Genomic DNA, 26,969 nt, shown 5'->3' on the forward strand with positions numbered 1-26,969 from the left:
TTCCTAGGTATTAGGTTGAATGTACAGCCCTTAGATTTGACATATTTATCGTGTAACCGAAGTTTAACGGATTTCTTTTAGCACTCATATGGATGATCTCACACTGCCAATTTTCGCACCATACAGATATCTTTCTTAAATCCTTTTGCAATTGGTTTTGATCTTCTGATGACTTTATTAGTCGATGAACGACAGCGTTATCTGCAAACAACCTAAGACGTCTGCTAGAATTGTCTCTTAAATGGTCTATATAGACAAGGAACAGCAATGGGCAAATAACACTACCTTGGGGAACGTCAGAAATGACTTACGTTTTACTCGATGACTTTACGTCAATTACTACAACCTGTGACCTCTCTGACAGGAAATCGCGAATCCAGCCACTTAACTGAGACGATATTCCATAAGCACGCAATTTTACTACAGGCCACTTGTATGGTACAGTGTCAAAAGCCTTCTGGTAATCTAAAAATGCAGAATCAATTTGAAATCTCTTGTCAATAGCAAACGAGACTTCGTGTGGTAAAGAGCTAGTTGTGTTTCACAAGAACGATGTTTTCTAAATTCGTGTTGACTATGTGACAATAGATCGTTTAGTTCGGGGTAAATTATAATAACACAATATATGTTTCCAAAGTTTGCTGCATATCGACGCTACTGATATGGGCCTGTAATTTCTAACTTTCTCGAATACTGGTGTGACCTGTGCAACTTCCCAGTCTTTGGGTGCGGATCGAGAGAACGATTGTATGTCATTGTTAAGTATTATGTCATTGTTATGTATGGAGCTATTGTACCAGCATTCTCTGAAAAGAATCTAACTGGTATTCAGTCTGGACCGGAAGACTTGCTTTTGATAAGTGATTTAAGTTGCTTCTCTCCTCTGAGGATATTTACTTCTACGTTACTCATGTTGGCGGCTGTTTTTCTTTCGAATTCTGCAATATTTACTTCGTCTTCCTTGGTGAACGAATGTCGGAAGGCTGTGTTTAGTAACTCTGCTTTGGCAGCACTGTCTTGATAGTATTTCCATTGCTATCGCGCAGAGAAGGCATTGATTGTGTCTTGCCGCCAGCATACTTCATATACGAGCAAAATCTCTTTGGATTTTCTGCCAGGTTTCGAGACAATGTTGGTTGTGGAATCTACTGTAAGCATATAGCACTGAACTCCGCGCTACATTTCGAGCTTCTGTAAATGATCGCCAACTTGGAGATTTTGCGTCCGTTTAGATTTGGCATGATTTTTTCGTTGTTTCTGCAAGAGTATGTATCAAGGAGGATCAGCTGCGTGGTTTGCTGGTATATTTAGTATAAATCTCTCAATTGCTATTCCTTTGAATTCAAGTCACATCTTCTTAATTTTGAAGGAGTGGAGCTCAGGAAAGCGGAAGTGATTTTTATCAGCTTTTTTGAATAGATATATTTTTCGTTTCTGTTTGGAGCATTTGTGGGCTACAGTCGTCAGTCTCACCACGACAATAATGTGTTCACTAATCCCTGTATTCGTTTGATGTTCAGCATTATTTGTTGCTAAGAGGTCTTGAATGTTTTCACAAAACCATTTACTATTTGCGTGGCTCATGAACTAACTGCTCGAAATAATTTTCAGAGAATGCGTTTAGCTTAATTTCGGATTTTATGCTTACCTTCAAAATTAACCATGTGCTTTCGCAAACATATCGAAGTTAAATTAAAGTCACCACCAACCATAACTGCATGAGTAGGGTACGACTTTGAATTCAGACACAAGTTTTCTTTGAACCTTTCAGTGATTGTACCATCTGAAGAGGGAGGTCGGTAAAAGGATCCAAATATTATTTTATTCCGGTTTTAGAGAATGTCCTCTTCCTCTGTTAACTCACAGGAGCTATATACTTCAATTTAGCAACAGGCTAAACTGCTTATAACAGGAAAAAACACACCACGGCCAACTATGCTTAGCCTATTCTTTTGGAACACCGTTAGGTTCTTCGCAAAAATTTTGGTTAAACTCATCTCCGGCTTTAGCAACCTTTCAGTGACTATAACGACTTAAGCAACAGTGTTTTCTATTTGCACTTGGAGCTCTGGTACTTCCTCAACACAGCTACAACAATTTACAACTGTTACACCGTTCGTACCTGTATCTTCCAGTGTTGGCCTAAATCCTTTGTGACTAAAGTCCTTTTTGTATTTTTTCGAGACCCTCTAACATAAAAGACCGCCCAATCCACTCCACACAGCTCATCCTACCCGTGGAGCCGCTTCCTGCCTGCAATGGATTCCTGACCTATTCAGCGGAACCTGAAACCCAACCACCCTAACGCAAGTCGAGAAATTTGAAGCCAGCAGGTCGTGGAACCGTCTGAGCCTCTGATTCAGACCCTCGACTCAGTTGTGAATCAAACGTCCGCAATCGGTCCTATCTATTTTCGTGCAAATAGTTAGCTCTGCTTTTATCTAGCAAGAAGGACTGGCAGCCGCTCGGAATAAAAGAGAATTTTTTCCGGTCCAGAGGGACATACATCAATGGTACCAACGTGAGCCACCATTTGCAGCTGGCTGCTCTTCATTCCATCCAGAAGGACCCGTTCAGGTCTGGAATGAGTCTTCGGTATGCACACGGAGTGGCTTTCTTCCCTTTATCTGCAGCGATATCCCTAACGGGTGTGGCCGAGCGCTTCGGTCTGGAACCGCGTGACATCTACAGTCGCAGGTTCGAATCCTGCCTCAGGCATGGATGTGTGTGATATCCTTAGGTTAGTTGGGTTTAAGTAGTTCTAAAGGACTGATGACCTGAGATGTTAAGTCCCATAGTGCTCAGAGCCATTTGAACCATTGGAACCTGACAGACCCCATAACGTGCCTAACATTGGAGCTCCCAACTACACATAATCCCGCCTTCTGTGATTGCCCAGATCTTGCAGGCTGAAAGGTTTCCTTTGAAACAGGACAAAAGACTGCATCTGGTTGAGCGACATTGTCAGCCATAGACAGCACCTGGAACCTGTTTGTCAGACTAATCAGGTAGGCCTTACTTGCAGCCCCTTGGGAAGTCTTTCGCCACCTGCCACACCCCGAGGTATCCTCCCACTCGACCACAGTTGAAGGTCTAATCTTGGTGGGCTGGATACTGGTGAGGACCAATCGCAGGACTCTCACGTGCTGGACGTCCGTTGGGTCACCATGGCCAGCACACAACAGTGGTGCCCATCCACTGAAACTTCCAGCTGAGCAACTGAAGCCACTGGAGCCTGTAGCTAAGAGCTAAGTGTCACCAACTCGGCTCATATCTGCACAAAACTATCACAGTTCCTATCCATACTAAAGACTGGAAAACGCACAATGAATATTGTCGCTTTGGAGCGGAATTCTACAGTAAGACCTGACGAAAATGCAACCATCCAGGTGGTAGAGAAAAATTATCGATCATTAATGTCGTTCTCCACAATTACTTGGACCAATTATCGATCATCAAATAGAATTAGGCAAAAGTTTAACATGCTTATATTTCAGTCTCTGTTCTGGAATTCTTATTTTGGTTTCAAATCTGCTTTAATTTAGTTACATAATTCATGTATTATTAATCAATAAGCTGTCTTTTTCAGTTCTAAAAAAGATTAACTGTATGTGTAACAAATACTCATAATGTTTTCTTGTTGGTTTTGATACCAATTTTCTATCACCAAATATTGCATTGAAAACTGATAAATGGTATTTTAATAAGGAAATTATAGATATTCCTGTCGTTCAATATAGTTTGAAAATCTTGAAAAATTTATTAATTATAATATCCTTATATACATGTTAAAGAATATAAAATTTTAAATAGAGTTACTCTCAGAAGTGACATTCAATTACCCATAGATAAAGAAGATGGTATTGGTTAAATTTTGGGTGTAATGGTTAAATTATTAAGCCAAATCAAAAAACTGCTGGTAGTAATTCACAGAAAATAATACCATTCGAATTTACAAGTATAAATTTTAATCTGGGCAATGGAATGTTTGTGAAAAATGCTGATCACAGTCAGTGAGAAACTTGTTATTTCTTCATTTAAACCAAATGCTGTATTAGGAGGATCAATAATTTATGAACCATATTATCCAATTTTTGATTAGAAATGATTGTAATGGATGAATCTGAATGACTTTAGCAGTCCAAGGGTTACAGTTATTTTAAAAATGCCTTAATATATTTTTTTCCTTCATAAATAGTAATGTATAGATTGTGAACAAAAAATTAAAGAAAGCAAAATAACCAAATGGAGAATATTGCTATCTGTGATTTAATGAATCTTTCATTTCAGATGAAATTTTAATCTTGCAGAATTAACCTCAGAAAAATGATACGCTAAAAATTTAGAATAATATACAAAAACTGTAATAAATCTGATGTGTAATATTATTGGATATTTTGGAAAATATTAGTAATGCTTAAATTACATGTTATAAACTCGATTCAAGTTGGTTTATTACAGATCCATGTTCACCTTGGGATTCAATGTCTAAAATGATTAAAAAGGAATAAAAGTTATTAAATAATTATGACATGATTTCACGTGTTGTAAAAGGAATTCGAGGAGGAATTTCTCAAAATATTGAAGGATATGCCAAATCTAATAAAAATATTAAAAAATTTAAAATTAGAAAAAGAATCCATTATATTAATCATTTGGATGCAAATTTTTACCATTTAAATATTGCAGTTGGTTATATCCAGAAAAATGAACTATTGAAAAAGCAATAAAAACACCAGATGATAAATGTGGATTTATTTTAGAAGTCGATTTGGAATATGCTACTGAATTACACGAGTCACACGTCTATTACCAGAGTAAAATGTAAACTATTAACATTAAACAATAAAGAAAAACATCTTTAATTTGTTGTTGTTGTGATCTTTAGTCCAGATATGGTCTGACACAGCTCTCCATGCTGCTCTATCCTGTGCAAGCTTCTTCATCTCTGAGTAACTATTGCAACCTACATGCTTCTGAATCTGCATAGTGTTTTCATCCCTTAGTAACCCTCTATGACTTTTTCCCTGTACCCTTCCCTCCAGTACAAATCATTACCTCCTTGTTAGTTACATGATCTACCCACTTAATCCTCATCATTCTTCTGTAGCAACCTATTTTGAAAGTTTCTATTCTCTTCGTGTCTAAACTATCTATCGTCCATGTTTCACTTCCATACATGGCCACACGCCATACAAATACTTTCAGAAAAGCCTTCCTAACACGTAAACTATACTTGATGTTAACAAATTTCTCTTCTTCAGAAACACTTTCCTTGCCAGAGCAAGGTCCATTTTATATCCTCTCTACTTCGACTGTCATCAGTTATTTTACTTCCTAGGTAGTGAAATTCATCCACTACCTTCAGTGACTTACTTCCAAATCTAATTTCCTCAACATCCCATGATATAATTTGACTACATTCTATTAACCTCATTTTGCTTTTGTTCATGCTCATCTTATATCCTCCTTTAACGACACTGTCCAATCTGTGCAACTGCTCTTCCATGTCCTTTTACATTACAGAAATCTTAAACAGTGCCTAAATCATTGATTAATATTAACAAGAATCCACATTGAGATTTTCATTCTGCAGCGGAGTGTACTGGCAGAAGTGAAGCTGTGCGGACAGGGTGTGAGTCATGCTTGGATAGATCGGTTGGTTGAGCACTTGTCCACGAAAGGCAAAGGTCCTGAGTGTGAGTCTCGGTCCTGCACACAGTTTTAATCTGCCAGAAAGTTTCATATCAGCGCACACTCCGCTCCAGAGTGAAAATCTCATTCTGGAAACATCCTCCAGGCTGTGGCAAAGCCATGTCTACGCAATATCCTTTCTTTCAGGAGTGCTAATTCTGCAAGGTTCGCAGGAGAGCTTCTGTAAAGTTTGGAAGGTAGGAGACAAGGTACTGGCAGAAGGGATGCTGTGAGGATGGGGTGTGAGCCATGCTTGGGTACCTCAGTTCGTTGAGCGCTTGTCTGCAAAAGGCAAAGGTCCTGAGTGTGAGTCTCGGTCAGGCACACAGTTTTAATCTGCCAGGAAGTTTCAAGAGTCCACATAATTTAAGATTTAATCAATAGGTATGGTTAAAAACATACACTGATTTTAATACAGAAATGAGGAAAAATGCGGTTAACTTTATTGAAAAAGTGTGTTATCAGCTAATGATGATATTAACAGATGCAGTACAATACACCAAATACATTTCCAAACCAAATTGTGAATATACAACCGTATTTTCGGAAAATCTATCGGAAATTCATTTAAAAACACAATAAAAATTCAATAAACCATTTTGTTTTGGGATGAGTAGATAAGATATTTCGAAAATAAAAATGTTCGATTTTCATTATAAGGTCATAAAACCCAAATGTGGAGTATATATTGATTTATGTTATGTGGATGCAGATGTAAGATCCAAATATTTATATGAAGACATGAGTTACATAAACTGATGAGAAATGTACTTTGTTTTGGTATTGATGATGTATGAAAATGGATTCAGGTAATTGAAAGGAATTTCAAAAATAAATAAAAGATATAATTATTTATTAATTATAATTAGTATTTCTTAGAAATTTTCTTGGATCTTTGAAGTTGAAGATAAAACACATTAAAATGTGGTTGATGCTTTTGAAACAAATATTCAACACAGGTTGTCCAAGATATTTACAAATGGATGATAGAAAAGAAGTTCATAATAAATAATTATAAGAATCAATTAAGAAATGTAATTTTAACCACTATTTCACTGTTCCTGAATTAACAGTTTCCATCACTGAAAGATTTAGCAGAACATGGAAAGAAAAATTGTGAAATAAATTTGACTTACAGAAATTTATTAATAGATCAGTTTAGTTGAATATCTAGTTGTAAATATAATAATACAAATCTTTATTTTATGGATCTGTCTTAATGAGATTAATTTTTAATATTTCACTATGACCAGTTTTGGCCACTGCCATCTTCAGATCATAAAATATTCTGATGTAGTATCAACATCAAACTAAATGTGTAAGAACATAGTAAGTGGCTGAAACTACTCATAGTGAAACATTAACAAATTTATGTGATTAAGACAGAGCTGTAATATAAAGTGCCAAAAATATGATCATGTATTCATTTTCAGACTTTATGTCTTCAATTGATAATACAAATCATTCAAAAATAAATATGAACCCGAACGATGAAAGGAAAGAAAATGAAAGTGTTACTGAAAATATCTTATAGAACATATTTATCACATACTAAATGTAAATACGCAATAGGTTATAAAATAAGAATAGAATAACTATGGATAAACTGCCAGTTGATTAGCAGATAAATGTGCAATTTCAGATATTATTCATTCTAAATCAATAACACATATGTTAATGGATTTTAATAGAAAAGAATAAAAGTAAACTTTTATGAACAAGAACTGTTGAAAACGAATTATCCAGACATCTTCCTTGTTGAAAAGGTTTTTAGAAATAAGGGTAATAACGTATGTGTTAAGTGGTTAGAATTCGATAATTCACACAATAGTTGGATCAGTTTACATAAAATAGTATTATAAAAATTCATTCATGTAAATGCAACTCATTACTGAATATTTAAAATTGTTAGAATTGAATATAATATTATTTCCATTAATTGTTCTATTAAAGAAGACAGAGTTTATTTTGTCATGAGAATAAAAGTTTCTAAAATCTTTTCAATGTCCATAGTTTTTGAAAATATCAATGTTTGAGTTATTTGAAACAGATGGTTTTAATGAATATCGTTTATTAGCTGTATATAAAAATCGTTATGAATGTCATATAAAACTGCAATATGAAAAAAGCAATTGGATTTTTAGCTTTATTCATGAAGTATAATTATATTGTAGGTTTTAAGATTTAAAAGCTTATTAAATTTAATTTTTTAATTCTACTAATTTCTTATATATAAATAAAAAGTTCAAATAAAGTGATTTTGTTCATTGTGTAAACACGAAAAAGAAAATAATAAACAAATAAAAACTGCAAATCGGAAATGACCCTCAAATACAGATTGTATTGACTGTAAACCAAAAGCATACAGAGAAAATTATTTAGAACATATGAAAGAAATAATAGTCAAAGATTTACTTGTGAAATCTGTAAAGTGTACTTAAAACATTCTAAATTTACTCACAATTGTACTGAAGCAAAATAGAGAAAATGGTTTAAAAATGACGATTATTATCAAATCATAGGGTAAGTATTATCAAAAAGCTATATGTTTTTATGGAAAATTTGTTTGCAACACATGTTTGAAAACACATCAAAAATTAATATCTCATGAAAAATATTAGATAATACCAAATAAATTTATTTTGTAAATTTTAATCTATTTAATATTATTAAACTATAAATGGAAGTTCATCATAACTGTTTGTAACTGTTTTTCATTTGTTTAATGTCTTAACACATTTTTCGAGCTAAATCAACAACCTAAATTTTAACTATTAAAATAAAACATTTTAATTGTTTTTTTTTCAAACTGAGCCACAATCCCATATGTATACTGCCTTCTATTACCATGTAGTCCTATTTCTTTTCCCTATTAAAGGGTCTAAAATGTCCTTCTAGGGATTCTGAGATAAGTATTGGTGATCGTAAATTTCCTTACCTTATCCTTCTTTCAATTATTAACCTCCCGCAGTATTCAACTTATTTGTAACTGGATGTAGCCTTTGACTCAAGACATAATTATTTTATCTCCTGGATTCAACTGTACTGCCAACAGTACAAATGCTCCTGATTCTTTGAGATGACACCAACTTGCCAAAAAGTCTAAGGAATTATGTGATTATTTTGTTTCCTTAGGGGCTTTGAAACTGAATCAAATGTTTCTAGAGAATTACCAAAACCCAGTTTTATTTGTGCACTTTGCTCTTTTTTATGATTGCATTACTGACCATCCACTTCTGAAGCAAATTTATTTATTTTCTCTATAAATATCCTATTAACTGGTAGATATTTTAGTGAATATCTATTACAGAGATGAGTGTGGTAAGTCTACAGCTACTTATATCTTACATTTCTTCCTTTCCAGTCAAAAAACTAAATACTGTTTCAGTTTTGGGAAGAACATTCAATAAAAACACTCTAAATTTTGTGCATTTTACCAAAAGAAACGACAGGTAATAGTTTGTTAATTGACACATGGCAGCATATCATGTAATGATTATACTGGGTGATCAAAAAGTCAGTATGGATTTGAAAACTTTATAAACCACAGAATAATGTAGATAGAGAGGTAAAAATTGACATACATGTTTGGAATGACAAGGAGTTTTATTAGAACCACCCTATATTGCTAGACACGTGAAAGATCTCTTGCCTGGGACGTATGGTAATGATCATGTGCTCAGCTGCCACTTTCGTCATGCTTGGCCTCCCAGGACCCCAGACCTTAGTCTGTGCGATTATTGGCTTAGGAGTTACCTGATGTCGCAAGTGAATCGTGGTCGACCGACATTTCTAGGGATGCTGTAAGACAACATCTGATGCCAATGCCTCACTATAACTCCATACATGCTTTACAGTGCTGTTCACAACATTATTCCATGACTGCAGCTACTGTTGAGGAATGATGGTGGACATATTGAGCATTTCCAGTAAAGAACATAATCTTTGCTTTGTCTTAGTTTGTTATACTAATTATTGCTATTCCGATCAGATGAAGCGCCATCTGTCGGACATTTTTTGAACTTTTGTATTTTTTTCGTTCTATTAAAACCCCATGTCATTCCAAGCATGTGTGTCAATTTGTACCTCTCTATCTACATTATTCCGTGATTTATACTGACTCTTTGATCACCCGGTATATTGTGTGTATGTGTTTGTGAGGGTCAGTTGGTTGACTGTTGTACATGTAAAACTAGAGGAAACAGTTCATATCACACTGTAAAGTGCTATGATTCATTGTTTAGCATTGACAACATCCACGAAACAGTTCAGATCATCTAAACAGGGCTTTCTAGCACCTCTGGTTATTGCTCTACTGTTGTACTGTGTTATTAACATGGTTATATACAAATTTTGGTTAATAACTGAATCTCTTCATCCGTGATACTGGAACTCAACTTATACTCAAAAATTACATTTTGATTGTTTCCCAGCAGAGCAATGTCACAGATATCATTTCTTCTCGAGTTCATTTCAGAAGGGCCAAAGGGGCCATGACCATTTAAGCAATGGATGGAACAACTTGATGGACAATATTGGAAAATATTTCACATATGCAGCTCTTACAGACACTCATATTCGTGGATCGCTGATTCTGAGTCGTAAATTATTCGTTTCCTGTTCTAGTTTGACGATCCATGTCTACTTTCCCAATATTTCATTCACTGTTTTGTTGTAGTTTATCCTGTGAAAATATTTTTAGATTTGTACATCATCGAAATAGTCCTAGTCTCCCTCCTATAAAGAGTTACCAAGTCTTGCCCATGACATACATAACCTATCTTCTCTGGTGTATTCATTAACTTCAAGTTGGTCCATTCCACATTTCTGGGATATCGTAAGTTTACGATACACTTTATTTTTGCTCACACACCCGTAAAGCGACTATTTAGGAAATATTTACGAGGTACAAGGCTCTTTGGAATTTGTACAATTAGCTATTTTTTAGATATTGTTTTAACAAGTACTGTTATTATGTACTGAGGTTGGAGAGAAGCACCACGTTGGCATTTTAAGGGGCACAGAGCCGTTTTAGATATGACTACATGACCTTCTGGGTTTAGTAAATGTAAGCTTTACCATTTTAAAGAAAAGGGAACAATTTTATTCAAGCGGACATTGATATTTAACTGAACAGTTCGCTCACTTTCCCTGAATACTTCTACAGGATTCGATTTCCAAATGAATATAGTCTATGGTGCACAACATTAAGCGATGTTAGAGGATCTGGGGTACATGGGTTGTCTCATCTGCTTCTTTTCCCTTAGTGCCCTCCAAGTGATTTCAAAGTTGTATCCTCCAGAAATGCTGCAGATTCCCTTATCCATCCACATGTCCAAGGAAACGAAGAAGTGTTTTTCCGGGTGCCTGGGACCGGCGGAATTCAGGGAAATGAGGGGACTGACATGGTGACCAAGGAATGTGGGTCAGGGGCACTGTAGAACTGTAAGCTGTACCCTCACTAAATCGTTCCCTCGATGTTGGGCAAGGAGTTCATTAGCCGTTGGAAAAAGAATGGCTGGAAGTGAACAAGAACGGCAAAAAACGATTTATGCAGACATCTTCTTGTTGAATACGTTTTAAGAAAGAAAGGTAATAGAGTATGTGTTAAGGGGTTGGGATTTGATGATTCACACAATAGTTGGATCAGTTAAAATAAAATACGCATCCATGAGTTTGCGATTCTTGTGGACTTCGCTCACTGCGCGTTAAACGCTCCATGTTCACCGACACCTGAATGATTGAGTGCAAGTCATAGTATCAAAAACTGTTCGCTAAAATATCATATAACGACCAAAGGGCTAAGACATAACCCCCACACACTGTGCGTTAAACTCCTAATTGTATTGTCTTCCCACATGCCAACTTGTTTCATTTAAGAAAGAGGCAAAATCGCGACTCGTCGCGCAATACTACACGTGTTCAGGCCAGTCCTCTATCCTTTCTGTGTTGTTTGTCACATTTAAGCCTCATGTGCTGTTTGTAGCAATAGTCTTTAGCGAGGTACTCGATATCGAACTTCGATTGTATGCAGTTCCGTTCGCAGTTTTCACTCGCAATTTTGCTTAATATTGACCTGTTTTCATTCTAGCCTCTGCTTCTGTCAGGTTTGAAACCGACTGTCATTGACAAGGGACAATTCTAGTATCTGATCCTGGCCGGTGAGTTTACGACCATCGGTTTCTGTGTGATGTTTTACGATGAAACTTAACATTTCCTGCGTTAATTACTGTCGTCTGAAAGAGGATAGTAGATGTAGACATATCAAGTGACGTCTACTCTTTTTTCTCTTTTTTCCTATCCTGAAATTATCGTTATTTCTTGTAGATGTCGCACAGTTGAAACAGTAACGGATTATGTCGTACATCAGGTTATTTCAGCCGTTTTTCATGGATATTCTGTTCGCCGATACCTAAAAATCACGTCCTTTCTAATGTTCCAAAGCTATGAAACTGTTGTCGTGGTCAAATTTGCACAGATTGGCTCGATTTGACTCTCCACACTTATGTGTCGTGTGCAAGACCATTCATCTGTGCATAACTTGTGCAACATGCATCCACCTAAACCTACTTGCTGTGACCTAGCGATAGTATCCCTCTAAAATTTTCCATCCTTTACATTTACCTCTATTACCAAAACGAGTTTCCTATGCCTGTGAATGTGGCCTATTAACCTTCACCTTCTGTTAGTCCAATATGACATAAAATTCTTCTCTCCGCCATACTATTCACTACCTCCACAACCGTTATCCGAACTCTCCATCAAATCTTCAGCATTCCTCTGCGGCACCACATTTCAAATTCTTGTATTTTCGTCGTCATGGTCAGATAGAGGCACATCACGAAAGAGTTATCCTGATGGGATGGAATCAATAGTTGTGATGTACGTCTATAGATAAACAGATCATTACAATTTCATAAAAATTGAATGCTTTATTTACGAGAACGAGCTTCACAAACTTCGCGGGGCAAACTGCGTTGATTCACTTCTGGCCCTTATACAAGCAGTTATTCGACTTGGGACTGATTGATAGGGTTGTTGGATGTCATCCTGATGGAAGGCAGGAAGGAAGGAGGATTGGGGGAAGAAAACGGCCGTATCCTTTCAAAGGAACCATTCGGCATTTGACTGGAGTGATTTAGGGAAATCACGGAAAATGTGAATCTGGATAGCCGGACGCAGGTTTGAATGGTCGTCCTTCCGAATGCGAGTCCAGTGTGCTAACCACTCTCTCCGTTCTTCCTAATGGATATGGTGCCAAATTTAGTCCAACAGATCGTCAAACTCCCGAGATACCTGGCCCCGTCCATAATGCTCCAAACGTTCTCAGTTGGGGACGAATCCGGCGACATTGCTGCCCAAGAAGCGTTTGGCAAGCATTCTCGTGGTGGGGTCGCCATTTGGTTTGAATTTGACACGATATCTCTCAGGAGGACATCCAACAGCTCTATTAATCAATTCCAATCGAATAACTCCTTGCATAAGGGACAGTGGTGGACCAACGCGTTACAGACTTGCTCAATTAGTGAAACTCACTCTCTTGAATATATCATCTAAATTTTGTAAAACTGTTTGTATGTATATGAAAATAACAAATACAGATTTCCATCCCACTCGGATAATTCTTTCGTGTTTCATCGTTCTTTTATTTATTTATTTACTTTTTAGAGTGTACTGAGCAATGAAGAGATGGACTTGAAGTTTTATTAATCTGTAGATACTGCGATAATGAATAGCGAAGTAGGTGGCTCAGTGGAAGATGAATGAAAATCTCTGAAAAGGGCAATCATAGCAATTGGAAAGAAAAACATAGGTACAAGAAAGGAAACTGCGAAGAAATCACGGGCAACAGAAGACCGCACTGCAGTTCCTTCTCTAAATCCTCGCACAAACGAAAAAATGGCTGACATCGAAATAAGTGTCCAAGGAATAGAAAAGCAACTGGAATCACTCAACAGAGGAAAGTCCACTGGACATGACGGGATACCAATTCGATTCTACACAGAGTACGCGAAAGAACTTGCCCCCCTTCTAACAGCCGTGTACCGCAAGTCTCTGGAGGAACGGAAGGTTCCAAATGATTGGAAAAGAGCACAGGTAGTCCCAGTCTTCAAGAAGGGTCGTCGGGCAGATGCCCAAAACTATAGACCTATATCTCTGACGTCGATCTGTTGTAGAATTTTAGAACATGTATTTTTGCTCGAGTATCATGTCGTTTTTGGAAACCCAGAATCTACTCTGTAGGAATCAACATGGATTCCGGAAATAGCGATCGTGTGAGACCCAACTCGCTTTATTTGTTCATGAGACCCAGAAAATATTAGATACAGGCTCCCAGGTAGATGCTATTTTCCTTGACTTCCGGAAGGCGTTCGATACAGTTCCGCACTGTCACCTGATAAAGTAAGAGCCTACGGAATATCAGACCAGCTGTGTGGCTGGATTGAAGAGTTTTTAGAAAACAGAACACAGCATGTTGCTATCAATGGAGAGACGTCTACAGACGTTAAAGTAACCTCTGGTGTGCCACAGGGGAGTGTTATGGGATCATTGCTTTTCACAATATATATAAATGACCTAGTAGATAGTGTCGGAAGTTCCATGCGGCTTTTCGCGGATGATGCTGTAGTATACTGAGAAGTTGCAGCATTAGAAAATTGTAGCGAAATGCAGGAAGATCTGCAGCGGATAGGCACTTGGTGCAGGGAGTGGCAACTGACCCTTAACATAGACAAATGTAATGTATTGCGAATACATAGAAAGAAGGATCCTTTATTGTATGATTATACGATAGCGGAACAAACACTGGTAGCAGTTACTTCTGTAAAATATCTGGGAGTATGCGTGCGGAACGATTTGAAGTGGAATGATTACATAAAAGATTCATTGGGAGAGTCCTTAGAAAATGCAGCCCATCAACAAAGGAGGTGGCTTACAAAACACTCGTTCGACCTATACTTGAGTATTGCTCATTAGTGTGCGATCCGTACCAGGTCGGGTAGACGGAGAAGATAGAGAAGATACAAAGAAGAGCGGCGCGTTTCGTCACAGGGTTATTTGGTAACCGTGATAGCGTTACGGAGATGTTTAGCAAACTCAAGTGGCAGACTCTGCAAGAGAGGCGCTCTGCATCGCGGTGTAGCTTGCTCGCCAGGTTTCGAGAGGGTGCGTTTCTGGATGAGGTATCGAAGATATTGCTTCCCCCTACTTACACCTCCCGAGGAGATCACGAATGTAAAATTAGAGAGATTCGAGCGCACACGGAGGCTTTCAGACAGTCGTTCTTCCCGCGAACGATACGTGACTGGAACAGAAAAGAGAGGTAATGACAGTGGCACGTAAAGTGCCCTCCGCCACACACCGTTGGGTGGCTTGTGGAGTATAAATGTATATGTAGAACTACTTCAGTTGATCGACAAATGAAGGAAGTACAGAAACGTTCAGAGATTTTCAGGTATAGATAAATACAAATCACTTACGATTGAAATCAACACGAATAGCCCGGAAGTCAAGGCGAAATGGCTCCACGAAAAACGTCAAGAACTCTAAAAAGTTATGACTGCCGAACGTCTTACTCAGTACACAGGAAAGCCAAAACAACACCCTTGGTTACATTAAAACCAAGTACGACAACACTACGAGTACAATGGATATTCCGCTGTTAAATACTGAGGAGAGAGCAGATAGGTGGAAAGACTACACTGAAGGTCTTTATGAGAGGAAGTTGACGTGTTGGAAAAGGAAACATAAGTCGAGAGGTATGAGATAGACTCAGACCTTAAAACAGGATTGAATGACAGAAAATGAAGACCAAAGTCCTAAATAACATTCCATCAGAACCTCGAAAATCGTCGTGAGAAGTGGCAACAAAATAACTATTCACTTAGGTGTGTAGAATGTATAGTACTGGAGACATACCACCAGACTCCCTGAAAGAAACAGGCTGGCAAGAATTATATACAGAAGAATTGAAAAGAAAACTGAAGATCTGTTAGATGATGATCAGTTTGGTTTTAGGAAATGTAAAGGCACAAGACAGGCAGCTCTCACATTGCAGTTGATAATGAAAGCAAGAGTGAAGAAAAACCAAGACACGTTCATAGGATTTGTATGCGAAACAGAGTTCGACAATTTAAAATGGTGCAACATTCTTAGAAAAAAAGGGGAAAACTGTAGGGAAAGACGGGTAATAAAAAATATGTTCAAGGAACCAAAAGGGAACAACAGGAGTGGAAGACCAAGAACGAAGTTCCATCTATGCATCGAAAAAGCAATGACGGCCGGCCGGTGTGGCCGAGCGGTTCTAGGTGCTTCAGTCTGGAACCGCGCGACAGCTACGGTCGCAGGTTCGAATCCTGCCTCGGTCATGGATGTGCGTGATGTCCATAAGTTCGTTAGGTTTAACTAGTTCAATGCTCCTGGGGACTGATGACCTCAGATGTTAAGTCGCATAGTGCTCAGAGCCATTGGAACCATTTTGAAACAATGATTGAAATAAAACCAAGGTCCAAGATTGGTCTTATAATTCATGTTGAAGCAATGTCAGTAAGAAGATTCCCATCAGTGAAAGATAAGAAGACTTATAGGATTTGTTGAATGGAATGAACAGTTAGTTGAGTACAGGTTATGGATTGAGAGTAAATCGAACAAAGACGAAAGACGGAAGGAATCAGAAGAAGCAGAAATGAGGAGAGAAAAAAACTTAACACCAGCACTGGAGACCTCGAAGTAAGCGAAGCTAGGAAATTCTGCACTAAGACAGCAAAAAAAAAAAAAAAAAAAATCTATGATGGAGGGAGCAAGTAAGACACAGAAAGTAGTCTAGCATTGTCAAAAACATCATTCCTGGCAAGAGAATACGACTGGCACCAAAAATAGAACATAATTTGAGGAAGAAGTTTCTGAGAGTGTACATCTTCAGCTCAAACAGTTTTGCATGGTCGTGACACATGAATTGTGGGGAAACCGGAACAGGAGAGAACCGAGGCATTTGAGATGGGGTACTGCAGAAGAATGTTGAGAATTGGATGGAGCCATAAAGTACTTGTAAGGAATGAGGGGCTCTCCGCAGAAACGGCTATGAAAGGAATATATGGAAAACATTGACGAGAAGAAGGGACAGGATGATAGGACATCCGTTATGACATGAGGGAATTACATCCACGGTACGAGAGAGAGATGTAGTGCATAATGCCTGTAAGGGAAGTCATAGTTTGGAATACATCCAGCAAATAAGTTAGATTGCAGTTGCTACTCTGAGGTGAAAATGTTGGCACAGGAGAGAAAATACTAGAGGGCCGCATGAAACCAGTCAGAATACTGATGGCTCCCGAGAAGCTCTTGTTGCCTGTACCTTTTATTACTTTTTGCTTCTTTATTAATGAAAAATCCATTGACTCGCACTCAGCAAAGCCTTCTTAACGTTTAGATTCATATGGCATATGGGTGTGAGTGTTTGTCCTTAGGATAATTTAGGTTAAGTAGTGTGTAAGATTAGGGACTGATGACCTTAGCAGTTAAGTCCCATAAGATTTCACACACATTTGGACATTTTTGACAACATTTTTGTTTGGTGTCCAGTAATGCTTCCTCATACAAATGAACAGTAACACAGTTCGTCTCATTTCAAACATTTTTCTTCTGTTGCCAGTGTACCTATTTCTCTCTGTCTCGCGTACTTTCAGATATTTAGTAGCCCAAATAGAATATAACATGTATTATTCATATCTAATTTCTTCAGCATCACTTGCTTTAATTCGACTACATTCCACTGCCTTTGTTCCATCCCATTGATGTTCATCTTACAATCTGATGCCACTATCTGTTACGTTTGACTTTTCTTTTAAGTACTTTACTGCTGCTGGTAAACCTTATCGTCTTTATTTCCTCTTCTTAAATTTTCCAGTTTTATGTTTGGTGGCCGCGCGGTTAGAGGCGTCATGTCAGTAATCGCGCGCCCACTCCCGCCGGAGGTTCGAGTCCTCCCTCGGGCATGGGTGTGTCTGTAGTCCTTAGCGTTAGTTAGTTTAAGTGGGGTGTAAGTCTAGAGACCGATTACCTCAGCAGTTTGGTCCCTTAGGAATTCACACACATTTCTACATTTTTGTTTACCTCGCGGGTTTAGCCGAGCGGTCTCGGCGCTGCAGTCATGGACTGTGCGGCTGGTCCCGGCGGAGGTTCGAGTCCTCCCTCGGGCATGGGTGTGTGTGTTTGTCCTTAGGATAACTTAGGTTAAGTAGTGTGTAAGATTAGGGACTGATGACCTTAGCAGTTAAGTCCCATAAGATTTCACACACATTTGGACAGTAACACAGGTCGTCTCATTTGTTAACTTCAGCCCTTTCCTTATTGCCCTTCAACTTGTGAATATAAGTCTAGTCTCTCTACTCGTTGTAGGTAACCAATTGATATCTGTATTTTATAGATCAGATCTTCACGTTTTCAAACAGCGTACGAAACTATATACCCAGGTAATCGTCATGTTCATCATTTTCTATTCTACCTGTGCACTGTATATCGAGGAAACTTGATTCCCCGCACAAGTAGCCACGCGGAAGACAGCGAGGAACGTGCCGAGTACGCGACGCTGCCAGATTTGTGCAGTAGTGGCAGCGTGGGAGGCTGCGACGGCGGCGGCGGCGGCGGCAGGGTGGTGCGGGCACTTTGCTTATTCACGCCTGGGGAGGCGCCCGCGCAGCCGTGCGGCTGAATTAATTCGGCGGCGGTTCGTTTGTAGTGTGGAAACACGTGGCAACGCCCGCTGCTGCCGTACCTGTGATGGCTGCCCGCGTCTCCGCCCACTCTCTCATGTTTCAACACTGCTCGCTGGAATTTGCACCTAATAAGGGTTCTCGGCCTTCAATTTGGCAAACGTGACCTCTCATACGCGCCGGTGGAAGTTCCTCCCACTCACATCTAATATTGTAATTCAGGATTTTACCTCTACGTGCTACACATGACAAGTGTGTGCATATATGAATAAAGAAGCAGCGCCAGCATCAGGATTCATCTACTGGCAATAACGGCTGAAGGGACTGGCGGGACTGGCGACTTACAGGTCACATGTCTCACGATCATAGATCGCTCTTCTTGGTACTTTGTAGGTAGACTTGGCTAATCGTGAAGGGCATAGGGCCTGACCAGAGAGTGCTGTTACGTTTACTCTTGAAAACATAAGGAGAGATATTTGACTATGATATGCTTTATTACACGTTCCAGATTTCACCCTTAGGCCATTATCAAGTGTTAACATTTGACATCTGACTCACGTGGAACGCAAGTCATCGTTAAACTATGTATCTTCGGTTGTATAAACCTGATGTTTCGTAAGTTGTATACCATTTATAGAACCGAAAATGTATATTTTAACGGTGACGTGTGTTCCACAAAGATTTTAAGCACTTGAAAATGGTCTAAGGCTGGTAATCTGGAGCTCGTAATAATGCTTATGCTACAGTCAGATGGATTACATCTTTCTGCAAGTTTCATATGACCGAGGCCACACACAAAGCGAAAATCATCATGTGGAAAGATGTTGGTTTCAAATAGTGACACGTCATCAAAATTACTACGTTTATCTTGAAAATATTGTATTTGGAAGTGAATAAAAGATATCCTGAGATAACTCGAACTCCTCACAAATCTCGGCAAATACTCGTTACAGCACATTGTTTATTACAAAGACGAAAAATTTAAAGAAACAATGAGAAGGTAGATAACATATACACTAGTCTCACATTAGAATGACACTGGAAATCTACTTTTGTATGATATATGATCATGGTGTGACGCACAAGTTGACCTTCCGCTGCTTCTCTACGGACGCGCTTCCTAAGTGCATCTTGCTTCTTGGAGCAAACTGTGCATACTCGTGTTAGATTGCTCATCTTCTCTTTGGGTTCAAGAACTTCTGGGAAATGTCCTTCTGTCAACCGAAGAGGACAGGGCCTTGGTCTGGGTTGTCCTGGCTTAGGGGAAATGACGCTCCCTTTGTATTTCTCAACTATTCTTTTCCGAGAGGCTCAACATAAGTTCCAGGGAGTCATTTTCCTCTCCAGGTGTGCCATACAAACCAAAAGAATTCCACGCAGAAATTTTCTGCAGACGCACAAAGATTTTCTTGCAGTACTTCTTGCCTTGTTTTCTGGGTATTGGATATGATGTCATTCTCGGATCGGCTCGGTCTACTGCTCCCACTGCAGTCAAGCACAAGTTTTGCCTTCATTATTTCCTTTGACCTTTTCTCAGTCTCCACTACATCCACAGGTTTGATCGTTGAAGGAAGTACCACGTCTCTCTTGTCTTTCGAACACATTGCTATAACTTTCCGTTGCGTTTCATCTGCAGTGTCCCCCTTTCGCAATTATTTTCTTCAGGGAGATTGTGTTTTTTTTTACTATTCCACATCTATCACTGCTAACTGTGAGCACGAGTAAAAGCTGTCTGTCGTTAGACGGTAACCTTGCTTCAGGAGTGGTTTTACAAAACAGACTTTTGACGAAACTGGAAAATCCGTAAAGTCTGCATCCAGCTTTGTCGCTTTCCCCGTGTAAGTAATCAAGGTCCACACGTATCCACTTGAGGATTTCCACAGCAAGTAGAATTTTATTCCCAGTCTTTCCCTTTTCGTCGGGATATACTGTACCCAACCCAGTTGGCCCGTGTTCAAAACTAAACTTTCATCCACCGTAATGTTCTATCCAGGAACAAATGAAGTTTTGAATTTATTTTCGAGGTGCTTGTAAACTAGCCAAATTTTTTTTCAGCTTACGAGTTGGGTGCTTTGATCTACCACACATTTCGTTATGAAGATACTTTTTGATTAAGGGAATGACACACTCTCACCGGAGGCGACTCTATACCAGTGTCTTCTTCATACTCTTCCTCATCTGACGGAAGTCCAGAAGAGTTTTCTGCCAAATTCCTCACTGGAATAATCACTATTCATTTTATAATACTGCAAGCAGACGTAATATTGTAACAACTGCCCCAAAATACTGCCAAACAACAGGTAATATTTGCAAATGCTTCACGAGAACAAGCCAGTGGCAATACACTGCAGTGGAAAAAACGCTAACTAGTAACAGCAAAAGTAAGTACAACGACTATAATCTGGATGCTGATGCGAACTAGAGGAAATGAAAGAAACTACAACGTTTATAATCGGGACGTTTGTGCAGGGATGCAAAAATTTGGAGGACCGAGTTATATCGGGATAAAATTTCTCAGCAAAACAGTTTAACCCGAATTATCTCGAGACAGCTAGAAAGTTAAAAAACCCGATTTAAACAGTAAACACCAAAACACACTTGAATAACATAACAGATTTCTTAAAATCAGAAACTAAAGCCTTAGATCGAGCCGAGGAGTGTAAACAAGATTGGCTCTGACGTCACCAGGGACCGGCCCGCCTCACAATAGCCTGGCCGAGACAACCTAATTAGTTGCTTCAAAAACGCACAAAGAACAAATTTTAAAACGAAGAGCAGATGTATATAGTCATAACACAGCAATGTGTTGACCTCAGTGACACACAGCAAGAAACGTCAGTATATACACTAAATGCAAGGTCCACACTCCAATCGACCCGCCCACCCTTGAGCAATAATTCAACAGTCATCGGAGTACACAAAACAAGCGACAGAAAGTGCAGTTATGGCTTCGTGGCCAACAGAACGCTTCTCGTATACGACGCAAACATAAGGCTATTAAATAATCAGTAAACAAATGCCACATGATCGACAAGAAGGAAACAAATTTCAAGCCTAGGTGCTAAGGCATCCAATAAAGAAATTTGTAAAGCATCAAAACTTTAAAATACATATATATCAGGAGAAAACAGTAAACTAATAACCAATAAACACCCTAGCAGGCTTTTCCCCACGGGAGACTGAGGTTAGTCAAACGTGACGGCAGGTTCGAGTCGCAATAATAACGGCTTGCCGTTAGGAAAGCTCACTTCCCAAACGCCACACACTAGCATGTTCGCATTTAGACAAACACGGTAGTGGGGACGCACAAGGAGTGTTGTGTGACATAAAATCCACTCTAGGACGTTCGTAACATGAGAATCGAATTGTAGCGTAACGTTCCAGAAGCTGTTCACCTAGCTTTTTAACCTACGACTCGGGCGAAGGCTGCTTCTTGATGCAAGTCGTTGGCCACTATCATCTCTGGAGTTGGAAGGCAACAGCAAAACTCGTCCTTCGGCCTGCAACGGTCCGCCTGCTGCCAAGAACCGTCACCCGCCTCCGTACAATAGCGCTGTTCTGAATTCGCTTTTTACAGCTTCCGCCAAGACACGCGAAGCCTATCCAACGAATCAGCACTGTTACAAAATGAGGATTCCCCAGAACGACCCACTCGACCCAGGCCACATACCGGTGCTCACCGGGTCAACAGCAAGAGAGCGAAAGCGCCCTTGCGGCCGCCAGAGGCTCAGTGCCATACCCGCGCCCCTGTGACCAAAGATCAGCCCACCTGCAAGGTGGACGTGAGCTATCAACTTGTGAATGGCTCAGATTTCCCTAGGTAAGTCCCACACCCACGGTAGGGTTTACAAATGTTTAAAATTTAACTAGACGGAACCACCAGCCTTCACCCTGCTCAGGTTTTCCTCTCTGGTCACACTCTGTATCATTTTCGACGAAGGAGTAACGGGGGTACACATCTAGAGGACACTTCATGGGCAAACAAAATTTTGCGCCAGCTTACCTGGGACTTTGCATCCACTGTCTAGTGCCCCGCCTTGACGTTCCCTTTATGTCAGCCATGGTTGTACGTACCTGCGTCTCCTTTTCAGCCCTTTTTGTGTTAGCCTTAGCCCGATGCTACTTGTCCCTAATGACTTCAGAGGAGATCTTCTCGGGCAACAAGTCTGTAGAAAACCACTGGTTAGATAATGGAGAATACGGAGAACTTCGATATGCAAACATCAGAGACGCTGTAGTGGCCTGTTGAGCCATGCCTTGCTGTGTTAAACGAAAAACTGAACCATGGCAGGGAACGATCCCACGTACTCTGAGCTTCAGCGTGATATATAATCGACGCAGTTTGAAAGCTCTTACTAAATATTTCTGCAAAGTATGGGTGGGGATAAAAGGGTATTGTTGTGGCATATGTAATTCTACGTTGATTGCAAAATTTCCTGAAACCCTGCAAACAAATCCCAGAGCATTGTCACTTATGGGAACCTTGGGAGGCCCGAACAGCGAAAACATTTTACAATATTTCACTAACTTGTTTAGTACCAGCACCACTCAATGCTAACCAGGCAAATGAGGAGAAGGGATCTACGACCACAAAAATGTATTTATGACCAGCCTATGTACGGGGTATTGGCCCTACAGTATTAATAAACAAATGCTCCGTTGGATGCTCAGCCCGAGGGGATTGGAGCAAACCCGTATGTCCATCAGGTTTGGCTTTGGGAACCTTAATCAACCTGCACTGACTCGCATCCTTGTACAATGGTGGCCATGTTGAAAACTCAGTTTAGTGGATCGTTTCGTAAATGTCTAGATCCTCTACTATGACCGACTCAGCATCGTAATAAGGCTGGTATCGGCACCTTGGACACCAAATCATTAACTCTTCAAGATACCTTCCATTAGGAATGAGGATGCACTCAACGACTGTGGTATGACTTTCAAAATGATGGAACACAGCAATCAGTCGTCCTTTTCTTTCAGGTTCCATTAAAGAAAATCTGGATTTCGGATAGTGCCTAACCATTATTAATACTAAAAAGAGAATAAAAGAAATACATAGTCAGGCGATAGTACAAAAAGTTACAACTCGTGTTATATCCTATATAGCTCATGCATTCGATTACATACCAATATTTCATAGTTTCAATACAGATCCTAGAAAGTCACTCCCCTGTTGTTCGGGCTTCTATCATGTTTCACTCAAGATTACTGTAAAATGAAGGTAGCCTTTGCGGGTAACACATCGCTTGGCTGTAAGGCGCCCTCTATATGAACTACGTATTATTACGTAATATTTTACTGAAGCCGACCTAAGAAGGGGGAACGCTAATCTTAATAAAATAAGGAAAGTCAGAACTCGCGTGGAAAGGTATAAGAGTTCTTTTTGCCGTGCGTTGTTCGAACGTGGAATAATGGAGAATTATTGTGAACATGGCTCGATGAATCCTCTTCCAGGCACTTAAATGTAATTTGCAGAATGTCCATGTAGACAGATGTAGAATCCAAACTTAACGTTGCCCAACACCGAATCGTGGACCCTAAATAAAGCAGCCTCTGCCATCGACGACACGAAGCGCACCGTATTAAACACGTAAAGTTTGCAGTCCGTGGTATATGCAGTGTTCACCTTGGATTTCTCCGGGAAGGGAATTTGGTAATTTGACTCGGTTGTAATCGGGCACCGGGAAGTTCCGAGCCCCGGCGAACCAGGTTAAGGAATAATGCATATCTGAAAAGGAAACGGACTTCAGAACCACCTTACGGAACCTGGTAATCAACTACTTGTCTACATCCTCCGCCTCTGTTCATTGCTGCCAAGAAAACCTGAGAGGCAAAGGAAATGTAGGAGGCTATTGAACTCAGTGCCTTCATTTTCGAGGTGACAGCTGTAAGGGGACTCCCTAACTGGCATCTCATCGACAGCCCGATACGCTGCTCAGTTCTGTTGGTCACACCTAACGTATCCGCCAAAACCTGGAAATACCTCTGCCGTCTTAGGTACCTCATGAGCTTCTTACCCGGTCAAATGAGTCACACAAACCCACTGTAATCGGCTGCTACAGAACAATCACTCGAGAATTTATCGTGCGGACACAAACGAAACCTTATAGACGGACACAATTTAAAATGGAAAACCCCGTACGAATAATCCAAAATTAAGCTAGACATTTTAACAAAATCACATGCTAACAACAAATCAGTGCCCAAACTTTCCGCCACCAAGTTACCAATCCTATAACAAACACGCAACAATCCAGACAAAGCGAGAGGCTGGCCGTTAACGGCGCTACAGGTTCGCGCGACGGTCTGTAGTACAGAAAATTTTACAAGTAGTACGATACCTGCGATACCATTCATAATTTAGTAAATAAATACTATTCCCTGACTGTAATAACGCACAGTATGGATCCTGAAGAAATTTCATGCGTACAAATGGTACTGGATTGTTAGTCACCGCTCTGACCCTATTGCAAAACACAAGACTGAAACTGCTTGCGTCCCTTTTCATTCTTCGACTGCTTTTTCCGCTCTTCGAGATCCGGCTCGCCGCAACAATTGCAGCATCCCTAAAAGTGAATGGAGTTACCGGATGCACCGGCTTTACCGGCGTCATTGGCGCTCAACTGCACAAATGTCTCTTGACGCCCACGCCTCTTATCAGTTTGCGTCACCAAACAGTCTAAGTCGTCGTAAGAGGCAGGCCTCTCCGCGAAGAAAACACGGGACTGATCCTTCGGCCTCATGCTCTGCACAGCACTGGAGACCATCTTGGACTCTGATAGCTTGACAAGAAAACTAAGTGCTGCAGTTCAAAACCTCCTCCCACTCTCCCCGTATATATTTGGTCAATGGTTGTCCCACGCCCTGATTGCGAAATAGTGGTAAATCAAATCGGTTTTAACCCTGGCTGACAACCTCTCCCTCAAAATCCTTCACAGACTCCCCTGGTCCACCATGGCAACACTCACCTTGTTAGCCAATGAACTTCAAGGCAATGGATATAACAACTGAAAACTTCAACTCAATGAAATCCTGAACACATTAACCTACCTCTCTAAATTTACAGGAAACACAAAAGTTCTACTAGTTTTTTCACAGAACCAATGGCAAGGTACTCCACTCCTTTCAGCATACGTAAAAGTGGATTTGGCAACTTGCTAAAATGACATGACTCGCTGTCCATGCTCCGTCTCCCTACGCTAGAAGAGTCTCCCGATTTCTCTAGTAACAAGACGATGTCTCCCTCACTCTCGCCTGTATCCTCTGACCATTCTAAAGTACTCAGTTTCATCTGCAACTGCGTTAATTCAGTTTACAATTCACGAACCTCCGTCTTTGATTCACTGGTCAAATGTGATTTTGTTCCAAAATAATTGACAGTGAATTTAGGATAACTTTATGGCCATGAATTCAAATATGTCACTCGTTTTGCTAGATTGGCTCTATTTATTCTGGTAACGTACAGTATGTAAATAAACAAACAAATGAAATTTTAAAATATTAATTGAAATACATTGTGGACCCAGTCAAATGAAAACGAGAAAAACATATGAAAAGGAACACAAAAATGCGGTTTCATTGTTGATTCAGCATGTAATAGAAGAAGAAAGGGAAAAACAGTCTTTTAAAAACATTACAATTAGCATATGGAAAAATTCCGCCTGTGTGATTTTCTCTTGTGTTGATCATCAGGACAGTCACGCTGAAGATTCCAGCAGTAGTCTGTCATAATGTGCTTGTCCTGTCTACCTTGATATCGTTCTTCCATCACCTGAAAATCTTGATGGAATCTTTCATCTTGTTCCTCGCTGTAGTTACCGAGATTGTCCGGAAATCTAAGATGGCTGTGGAGGTAGTGAATCTTAATGCTCATATTAGCCCCCAAGCTTTTGAACTTCCTGATCATATTTTACACTAATTTCTCATAATTATGTGCGTTGTCGTTACCTAAGAAATTCTTGACAACAGAGACAAAACTGCTCCAGGCAGATACTTCAATGCAGTTCATAGCTTTAATGAATTCCAAATTATGTGTAAGTATTCGAATTGGGGAACAATCAAATATACTAGCTTTTAATTTTTCATTACTGAGTCCAGGGAATGATTTGCATTTATATTTGAAACAGTCACTGTTTTTATCCAATGGTTTCAGAAATTGCTTCACTAGACCAAGCTTGATATGAAGTGGTGGAAGAATGATTTTATCCCTGTCAACTAATGGTCCTTTCAGGATATTAGCTGCTCCTACGGTAAAGCTATCGCTTGATGGCCATGAAACATTTCCCAGTGATAATGCTTGCCTCTGCTGCCTCACATGGAAATAAAGCAAGGAAATTTTGTGTATACACTTTACTGTCCAAGCAAAACCATTTTTAAATCAGCTCAGGCAGGACTATAACGAAGTTTCTTGAGAATCACCTGGATCTTTTCGTATTCCTCATGAAGTTTCGTCAAGTGGCCAAATGGAATGGATGCATAGCAGTTACCGTTATGCAGCAACATACATTTTAGGCCTCTGGTTGAGCAATCGATAAAGAGCCTCGAGTCTTGAGGTTGATATTTTGG

Source organism: Schistocerca cancellata, chromosome 2, assembly GCF_023864275.1.
Source record: "Schistocerca cancellata isolate TAMUIC-IGC-003103 chromosome 2, iqSchCanc2.1, whole genome shotgun sequence".
Lineage (NCBI taxonomy): Eukaryota > Metazoa > Arthropoda > Insecta > Orthoptera > Acrididae > Schistocerca > Schistocerca cancellata.